Here is a 10,399-nt window from a genome sequence, read left to right as displayed (position 1 = left end):
GAGTTTCTTTCACCCTATGCCCCTGTTACCTAGCAGTAAAATAGGTACCTGGGGTGTTAGTCAGCTGTCACGGGCTGCTTCCTGGGGGTGGAGGCCTGGTCGAGGACCGGGCCGCGGGGACACTAAAGTCCCGAAATCATCTCAAGATAACCTCAAGATAACTCTCGTTTCAGCTGACCAGAGGTAGTTTGTTGGGTTCACATCTTATCTTCCAGTCAGCTGATACAAGGTGATGAATAAAGTTCGGACTAATGATACAATAATTTGTAACAGTCGCAGGAGGACAATGATACAGCGGAGAACACGTGTTTGACCCAGAGGTAACATCACTATAGTATAGTATAGTGTATAGTAACATCAGTATACTATACTAACATCACTCTTAGTGGCTCAGTGGTAAGACACTCGCTCGGCGTTTCGCCATCGATTTGGCCAGGGAGGATTGACTGGGCGCCAATCCTTAACTGTACGCCTCTGTTCACCTAGCAGTGAATGGGTATACCTGGTTGTTAAACGATTTGGCGGGTCGTAATTTGGGGAAAATTAGGAAAAATAAAATAAAATGAAATAGAGTGCCATCGTAATGGTCAATGTCTTCACTCCCAGAGGTGTAAACACTCAAGAAACTTTAACCAACACTATTGACATGTACGGCACTTGGAGGGAGGGAGGGAGGGAGAGAGAGAGTGAGAGAGAGAGAGAGAGAGAGAGAGAGAGAGAGAGAGAGAGAGAGAGAGAGAGAGAGAGAGAGAGAGAGAGAGAGAGAGAGAGAGAGAGAGAGAGAGAGAGACACTCGTCCACTTTCTAATTGTTGAGAAAGGGACATTCTCTACTGCCTCCTCCTCCTCTTCCTGAAAACATTTTTCAGTTTTCCTGCCAGTAAGGTGGTGTTCCAGAGAGAGCGGCGATGGAAGCTTAACATCAACAATAAAATTACTTTACAGGCGATGAGTCACAATAACGTGGCTAAAGTATGTTGACCAGACCACACACTAGAAGGTGAAGGGACGACGACGTTTCGGTCCGTCCTGGACCATTCTCAAGTCGATTGTCTTGAGAATCGACTTGAGAATGGTCCAGGACGGACCGAAACGTCGTCGTCCCTTCACCTTCTAGTGTGTGGTCTGGTCATCAAAAATGACTTTGTAAAAAGAGGAGAAAAATGAAATGTTGAAATCTCTCTCACTTTGCCAAACTGGGGCTGCTTAGAAGTGGTCTAACTGTTGCCTTTTGTCCTTGTCCTGTTGTATGGAGTCCTCGGCCTTCTGTTGCATAGAGTCCTCAGTCTCCTGTTGCATAGAGTCCTCAGCCTCCTGTTTCCTCACCGTTAGATTACTTCAGGCCTGGTTCTGCCCTTTCTTAATAGATGCATCCTTAATATGCATTCTTAATAGATGCATTCTTAATAGATGCTTAATAGATAATAGATGCAGATGCAATTGAGGACTCCGACCTCAAACAATTGCGTTGATGTTGTTAAAGCTTAACAGGGCGATTAGAGAATCTAATTACTCTTAACGGACTTCTCAAGTGCCTGGCACGGCTTGGGGGTGAGTTAAGTAATCTGACTTGAAGTTACTCTTCCCAGTAATCACTCATGATCGTTCGTTCACAGTTTGGACAGTTTGATCGTTAGGCTCGGATTGCTGACGGCGTTTCGGTCTTCCCCCCCTTTGTTTGGCTCGCTCACGTTGGTTGGTAAGGGTAATTTAACGCAGTTCATTGAGAAGACAACGAATTAAATTGAAATTGTATTTTAGCTTCGTAGGGGAATGTTTAGCATTCTCTATATAGGTGTCAGGGACCTTGGTACAAAGGTACCAGCCCTACCTGCTGGCGTCAGGTACCTTGGTAAAACGGTACCAGCCTTACCTGCTGGCGTCAGGTACCTTGGTAGAACGGTACCAGCCTTACCTGCTGGCGTCAGGTACCTTGGTACAACGGTACCAGCCTTACTTGTAGGAGTCAGTGACCTAGGTACAACGGTACCAGCCTTACCTGTAGGAGTCAGTGACCTAGGTACAACGGTACCAGCCCTCCCCTGCAGTCACCAGTAACCTTGGTACAATGGTACCAGGCCTCCCCTGCAGTCACCAGTAACCTTGGTACAATGGTACCAGCCCTCCCCTACAGTCACCAGTAACCTTGATACAACGGTACCAGCCCTACCTGCTGGCGTCAGGGACCTTGGTACAAAGGTACCAGCCCTACCTGCTGGCGTCAGTGACCTTGGTACAACGGTACCAGGCCTCCCCTGCAGTCATCAGTAACCTTGGTACAATGGTACCAGCCCTCCCCTACAGTCACCAGTAACCTTGATACAACGGTACCAGCCCTACCTGCTGGCGTCAGTGACCTTGGTACAGCGGTACCAGCCCTCCCCTGTAGTCACCAGTAACCTTGGTACAGCGGTACCAGCCCTCCCCTACAGTCACCAGTAACCTTGGTACAGCGGTACCAGCCCTCCCCTACAGTCACCAGTAACCTTGGTACAGCGGTACCAGCCCTACCCTGCAGTCACCAGTGACCTTGGTACAGCGGTACCAGCCCTACCCTGCAGGTTGTATTATTCCAGTTGTTGAAACGGTGAGTCACGTGGGCACAGGTGTATATATTGTACAGGGACAAGTTTACATGTAAACTGGTGTACAGATTCTGGCGCATGTGTGGTGTTCCCACAGGTGCTCGGCTCCAATTACAGGTGTATCGGTTGTAGAACAGGTATGTATGCCGGTCCCATATGTTGTAGTTCTCTCTCTCTATTCCTTTCCATCCGTCCCATCTCAGATCCTTATCCTGACCCCCGTTCCAAGTGCTATATTATCGTGATGGCTTAGCGCTTTCCCCCTGACAATTTCCCTCACACTCCCTTCCTCCTGGTGGAAAAAGACAAAATTATACATATACATTTGCTTGTATATCAAGGGTGATATATGTTCCAGAACAAAGGCTGACGTCAAGAACAATCACATATAAAACTGCCCAGATAACTGTACAATCTTTCAGTAACTCTTATAGAAACTTATCACCTGTATAGGATTGACATGTGTTCGCCCTCAGTCAAAACAAGAAAAAAAAACACATGTCAATTCTTTATCGCAGGAAAATCTTACGATATCTCATATATTTTGTCCAGCGAGGTTTCAATTTTTTATTATTATTATTATTATTATTATTATTATTATTTTCTACCACAGACGTGGCCAGACATTTACAATGCTAACCAGCATATATACATTTTCTTCTGTCCTCCATGGACAGGGTTAGAGAAGTGTTAAACATATAGTTCAGAGGTTTATTGAACAATCAACCCACTGAAGGTGATTCGGTGCTTTTAAAATGCTAAGTTAACCTACATACGTAAATACATAGATACACAGATTTACGTATGCCCTACACAAAGTGTTCGATGTGTCTTTTTACATAGTGTCATTAATGTGCATTTACAAAGGTGAAATGTAATTCTGAGTGTTTGCGTTTGAGATGAAGTAGTTTGGCATGATGTAACTGCAGCAGGGAGGGGGGGGATGGGGGGAAAGGGGGGATGGGGCTTGTTCCCCCCCCCCCCTATCTTCAGATATGCTGAACTTGTCATTATGCAAATGTCTAATTGATACTTTGCTGCCAATTAGGTACGAAAGTTACTCTCTGAAATTGCCCTCAACGAGGCTTCTGGTTTTCTTCGCTTGTGTTCCGAGTCCGGAGTGAGTGAGTGAGTGAGTGAGTGAGTGAGTGAGTGAGTGAGTGAGTGAGTGAGTGAGTGAGTGAGTGAGTTAAGGATGTGAGTGAATATGTCCAGAGAATTGAGTTAATAAATGCACTGAGGTGAATGAGATCGAATAAAGTGAGTGAGAACGAAGCGAGTAAGAGAACAAATTTAACCACAACAACCACAACTTTGGTGGTTGTGGTTGCAACCACCAAAGCAACCACAACCACCGCCACACCTGCAACAACCGCAGTAACAACCACAACAGCCTGGAGAGTCATACATAACCTTGCATACGATAATTTAATGCCAGGTATGATAATTATCAGGACGAAAACACTAAGACTCTCGAACACTGGGAAAGGATACGAGGATAAGGACTTGGGATAGCATGAGACGGAGGGAAAGGAATGGTGCCCAACCACTATGGACGGTCGGGGGATCGAACCCCGACCCTGCAGCAAGAACCAAGACCGTCGCTATCTATATACCGATCATTCCAAGTGGATAAGAAGATTGGTCAACAGTCAAGTGTGGCTCAATATTACCCAGTGGGTACACGTCTCTCCGAAGCCCACTCAGTCCTCCCTGACAGGTATGATTGACACCTCATCTGAAGAGGACACTCTTCTCTCTATGATTGGCACCTCATCTGAAGATGACACTCTTCTCTCGTGGAAATTATACCAGAAAATCAGTGAGAGAATTAAAGCAGTGATCACTGACATATCTTATGCTCTCCTGGCAAACACTATAACTCATATTTAGCGATTTGTCAACGTCAAACTCCTCTTGTCATAGGGACCTGTTTAAAACCAATGAGAGGTTATACCTGTCATGTCACTTTATGTAGCGTTCCACGTACCTGATTTACAGAGACCGAGGACCGGGACTCTGTTGTCTGATGGAAGAGAATGGGACAAGCTTGTTCCAGAGACAAGCTTGTTCCGGAGACAAGCTTGTTCCAGAGACAAGCTTGTTCCAGGGACAGGCTTGTTCCAGAGACAAGCTTGTTCCAGAGACAAGCTTGTTCCAGAGACAAGCTTGTTCCAGAGACAAGCTTGTTCCAGAGACAAGCTTGTTCCAGAGACAAGCTTGTTCCAGAGACAAGCTTGTTCCAGAGACAAACTTGTTCCAGAGACAAGCTTGTTCCAGAGACAAGCTTGTTCCAGAGACAAGCTTGTTCCAGGGACAGGCTTGTTTCAGGGACAAGCTTGTTCCGGAGACAGGCTTGTTCCTGAGACTAGCTTGTTCCAGAGAGAAGCTTGTTCCAGAGACGAGCTTGTTCCAGAGACAACCTTGTTCCAGAGACAAGCTTGTTCCAGGGACAGGCTTGTTCCAGAGACAAGCTTGTTCCAGAGACAAGCTTGTTCCAGAGACAAGCTTGTTGCAGAGACAAGCTTGTTCCAGGGACAAGCTTGTTCCAGAGACAAGCTTGTTCCAGAGACAAGCTTGTTCCACGGAGCTGTTTTCAACCCCAAAGTCATCGTCCTAAATGACCTGTACATAGGATCGAACGACTAATTTTTGGCAGCGGCGGCAGTTTCTTGTTCAAGATAACAGTCGTGGACACTTGACTCTCCCAGCGGTAGTTATCAACGACAAGAAAGAGCCGAGATATCTTTAGCTTTAAGAGTGGAAAGAGTCGAAGCTTAACCGACTGGCGGAAGCGTGTGTGCTCTCTACGGTGACGAGAGATACTGCTTTTCTGACAGCAATTGTTCTAAATACTGTCTGCGCCAACCTGTCCTCCTACCAAGAACGGTGAATTTCGCTGGCACGCATTACATACGGCCCAAAATCGTCGTACTAGAAAATGGAAGTGACTCGCGAAAGTGACGTATTGTCTCATTTTATGTTTTGGGTCCTCTGGCAGGTTAGGTTAGGTTAAATTAGGTTAGGTTAGGTTAGGTTAGGTTAGGTTAGATAGGCCAGGGTGGTGTTACAGCAGCCCGTTCTCCTAAGGTTCCCCAACGTCAAGAAACTGTCGTACTAAAGTGCCCCCTCTTATCCTTAACCAACCAGAGGACCCAAAACAGAAAACGGAACAATACGTCAGTTTCGCGAGTCACTTCCATTTTCTAGTACGACGATATTTTGGACTTATAAGATAGAGTATACGTCAAAATGCGACGCTCTGTCAGGAGAACAGGTTGTACAGTGACCTCAAGGTTTCAGACCCCGGGCTAGCATACGAGGTCTGAAACTGTAAGGTCTCAAACTTAGGGCTAGCATACGAGGTCTGAAACTGTAAGGTCTCAAACTTAGGGCTAGCATACGAGGTCTGAAACTATGAGGTCTCAAAACTAGGCCCAAGAAACGGGCTTGAAACTTTGAGGTCTCAAAGCTAAGGCGTTTCCTAGCGTGTCCTTGTTACATGCTGAGGTTACTTCACTGTCAGTGAACGCTGCCTCACACACTAACAGTGAACGCTGCCTCACACACTAACAGTGAACGCTGCCTGACATGGTAACAGTGAACGCTGCCTCACACACTAACAGTGAACGCTGCCTCACACACTAACAGTGAACGCTGCCTGACACAGTAACAGTGAACGCTGCCTGACACAGTAACAGTGAACGCTGCCTGACATGGTAACAGTGAACGCTGCCTCACACACTAACAGTGAACGCTGCCTCACAAACTAACAGTGAACGCTGCCTGACACACTGATAGTGAAGGGTTCCCTGGCAGCTCGCGCCACCATCCCTGTAGCGCACACACACACATGCAAATTTCAGCAGTATAATACTAGTTAGAGTAATTGTTATCTCAAGAGATAGCAATGCCACACTCTAACGGCTAATCAAAATAGCCCCCGTCTTGTTCTGCTTGTTATATCCAGAGGCAACAGACAGCTTAGCGGAGGACTGTTATCTGCATCAGAGAGAGAGAGAGGGAGAGAGAGATCAACACACGAGCCTCTATGTAACAGAGAAGTAGATAGGCCTCTCAGTCGCTCTAAACTTGTGTGCTTGCTGGTAGTTGAGCTTTGGCTCTTTGGTCCCGCCTCTCAACTGTCAATCAACTGGTGTACAGGTTCCTGAGCCTACTGGGCTCTATCATATCTACATTTGAAACTGTGTATGGAATCAGCCTCCACCACATCACTGCCTAATGCATTCCATCTGATAACTACTCTGACACTAAACAAATTATTTCAAATGCCTCTGTGGCTAATTTCAGCCTAACCACTTGGGTTGGACGGTATAGCGACGGTCTAGCTTCATGCAGGTCGGCGTTCAATCCTCGACCGTCCAAGTGGTTGGGCATCATTTCTTTTCCCCCGTCCCATCCCTAATACTTTTCCTGATCCCTTCAAAGTGCTATATAGTAGTAATGGCTTGGCGCTTTCTCCTCATAGTTCCCTTACCTTCTGTGGCTCATTTGTGTACTAAGTTTCAGACACACCTGTGTCCACTCTGTCAAAGTCCCTGAGAATTCTGTAGGTCGTTATCATGTCTCCCCCTTACTCTTCTGTCTTCCAGGGACGTGATGTTTAGCTCCCGTAGCCTTTCCTCGTAGCTCATACCTCTCAGTTCTGGAACTAGTCTGGTGGCATACCTCTGAATCTTCTCTAACTTTGTCTTGTGTGTGTCTGTGTGTGTGTACTCACCTATATGTACTCACCTATATGTGCTTGCAGGATCGAGCATTGACTCTTGGATCCCGCCTTTCTAGCTATCGGTTGTTTACAGCAATGACTCCTGTCCCATTTCCCTATCATACCTAGTTTTAAAAGTATGAATAGTATTTGCTTCCACAACCTGTTCCCCAAGTGCATTCCATTTTTCTACTACTCTCACGCTAAAAGAAAACTTCCTAACATCTCTGTGACTCATCTGAGTTTCCAGTTTCCACCCATGTCCCCTCGTTCTGTTATTATTACGTGTGAACATTTCATCTATTTCCACTTTATCAATTCCCCTGAGTATTTTATATGTCCCTATCATATCTCCTCTCTCCCTTCTTTTCTCTAGTGTCGTTAGGTTCAGTTCCTTCAGCCGCTCTTCATATCCCATCCCTCGTAACTCTGGGACAAGCCTCGTCCCAGGTGTGTGTGTGTGTGTGTGTGTGTGTGTGTGTGTGTGTGTGTGTGTGTGTGTGTGTGTGTGTGTGTGTGTGTGTGTGTGTGTGTGTGGTGTGTGTGTGTGTGTGAGTGCACGCTCGCGTTTGAGTGAGATACGCAGATACACTGAGACATTAGTTCAATTAGCGGGATGACTGCGACTCGCTACGTCTGATAGGGGAATGCCTCACTTGACGAAATAAAGATAATTCGATTCGTGTTGATCCCCCCGAAGAAAACGAAGCATTAACATCGTACATCACTGTTTTATTTCATGGTTGACTTGTACATTTTGCCCATAAAAAACGTACTTTGTGTGAGTATACCTATACACTTTTATGTGTTTTATTTTACATTATTTACTTGTAAATTACTCCATCACATATACAATAAGACGCAATGGTTTTTGCGTCATTTGGTTCCGTCCGTTATCATGAATCAACATAGCAGGTACTTATAGTGGGATTTAATGATATCCGCTCTGATAGTCACCCTTCACGTAACGCTAGATAAACTTGACTGTCAAGCTATCTATTGGGGTTGGCAACTTGTTGCATTTATCATTCGTTTGCGTTTTTTTTTGTGGAGGTGCTAGTGATACGTCCAGATTCAGTCACTTAAGTGGGATACAGTCGCTCGCTCCCGGGTACAGTAGCTTGGTTAAGTTCATTTATTATGCCCCCCAAACCCAGTGGTAGTGTTCACTCTGTACCCATCCTGTGTATGGTAATGGACTTCATACCCATCCTGTGAGTTATATTGGACGTCATACTCATCTTGCGAGGGGTATAGTGGGTCCATATCAATCCTGTGAGTGATGTTGGACCCATCCTGCGAGTATTGAGTATCCTATACTGGATAGTGGACCCCCCCATACCCATCCTGTGAGGGCTAGAGGACCACATACCCATCCTGTGAGGTCTAGTGGACCACATACCCATCCTATGAGGGCTAGTGGACCACACACCCATCCTGTGAGGGCTGGTGGACCACATACCCATCCTGTGAGGGCTAGTGGACCACATACCCATCCTGTGAGGGCTAGTGGACCACATACCCATCCTGTGAGGGCTGGTGGACCACATACCCATCCTGTGAGGGCTAGTGGACCACATACCCATCCTGTGAGGGCTAGTGGACCACATACCCATCCTATGAGGGCTAGTGGACCACACACCCATCCTGTGAGGGCTGGTGGACCACATACCCATCCTGTGAGGTCTAGTGGACCACATACCCATCCTGTGAGGTCTAGTGGACCACATACCCATCCTGTGAGGGCTGGTGGACCACATACCCATCCTGTGAGGGCTGGTGGACCACATACCCATCCTGTGAGGTCTAGTGGACCACATACACATCCTGTGAGGGCTAGTGAACCCCAGCAGCGTTTTCTCTAACTGTCCTGGACACGTAATTAATTCCTGTTATTCCCTCGGCCCATGAAGCTTAATCACTGTAGCCAATTCCAGGCAGCAGCAGCAAGTCGACAGAGAGTTCATGCACGAGTCGTTCGCTGCTCGATTCACTCAACCAGGTCACTGAACAAAGCCTACAGCACAACACGGGAGGTGTGTGTGCGTCTGATCACAGACTCGAGGCTACTCTTTAACTTCCCACCAAGACCTTGTTCCAACTCCCTGGGAGACACTTCCAGTAGGCGAGTGTCCAGAGGGTGATAACCAGTACTTCGGCTCACAAATTTCGACGCCACGACTGGACTTGTGTATCCCGTCAAGGGGGCTCAGCCGCTGGGAGCGTTAGATAAGTATCCCTTCGTGTTTTGTAACCTTTTACTCGTAACTTCAACTTCCAGGAGTTAATACTTTCCTTTATCTATAAAGTCCTGGAGGCGGGTCAGGTGGTGATAGCAAAGTGAAACTGCTATCACCAGATAGCCCGGCCTCTCTCTCACTCAGTCCCGACTTTATTATTCACAGGTATGGCGTGATGTCAGTGATAAGGTCCGATTAGCTCAAGTATCTTTAATTTAGAATGTTTTGCAACTGAATTTTTTTGGGGGGGTCAGAGGATGACTTATCCTTGTGAGGGTAAGTGAGGAGTTGTTCCACTGTGGCGAGGATGTCAATAGTGAGGTTAGACTCCTTGTTAAACAGCTGGTATAATTAGCCTCTTCTTGGGGCTAGATCTGTTCCAGCTGGTAGTCGTCTCAGCCGGCGAAACTACCATTCAATTCCAATCACTTGGACTCTAGGAGACTCGAACCGGTGACCCCCTAAGCGTGTGAAGCCAGAAGCTCTATCAACCGAATCATTCAGTTGTTTGCAACTTGGATCCTGTAAACACCTGACTCTGAAGTTCAATGTTAGGTATAGCGTCGAGACTATGTGTATCGCCAGGCACCTTAATCCATCACTATTTTCTCCTCCCCCCAGTTTACTGTGAGAGAAGTGAGAGAAGCCGTCTCTACTCACTTGGCTCGAAACTGCGTAAACTAGTTTACCAGGAGTGGTCTCAAAGGGGGCATCAGAGTATACCACGTCCTCCTCCTTCTCTTGTGCTATTCGTTCATTATAATTCACAATCTAGGTTATCTTGAGGTTATCTTGAGATGATTTCGGGGCTTTTTAGTGCCCCCGCGGCCCGGTCCTCGATCAGGC

This window comes from Procambarus clarkii, chromosome 37, assembly GCF_040958095.1.
Source record: "Procambarus clarkii isolate CNS0578487 chromosome 37, FALCON_Pclarkii_2.0, whole genome shotgun sequence".
NCBI classification, from domain to species: Eukaryota; Metazoa; Arthropoda; class Malacostraca; order Decapoda; family Cambaridae; genus Procambarus; species Procambarus clarkii.
This window is presented reverse-complemented; position numbering follows the sequence as displayed.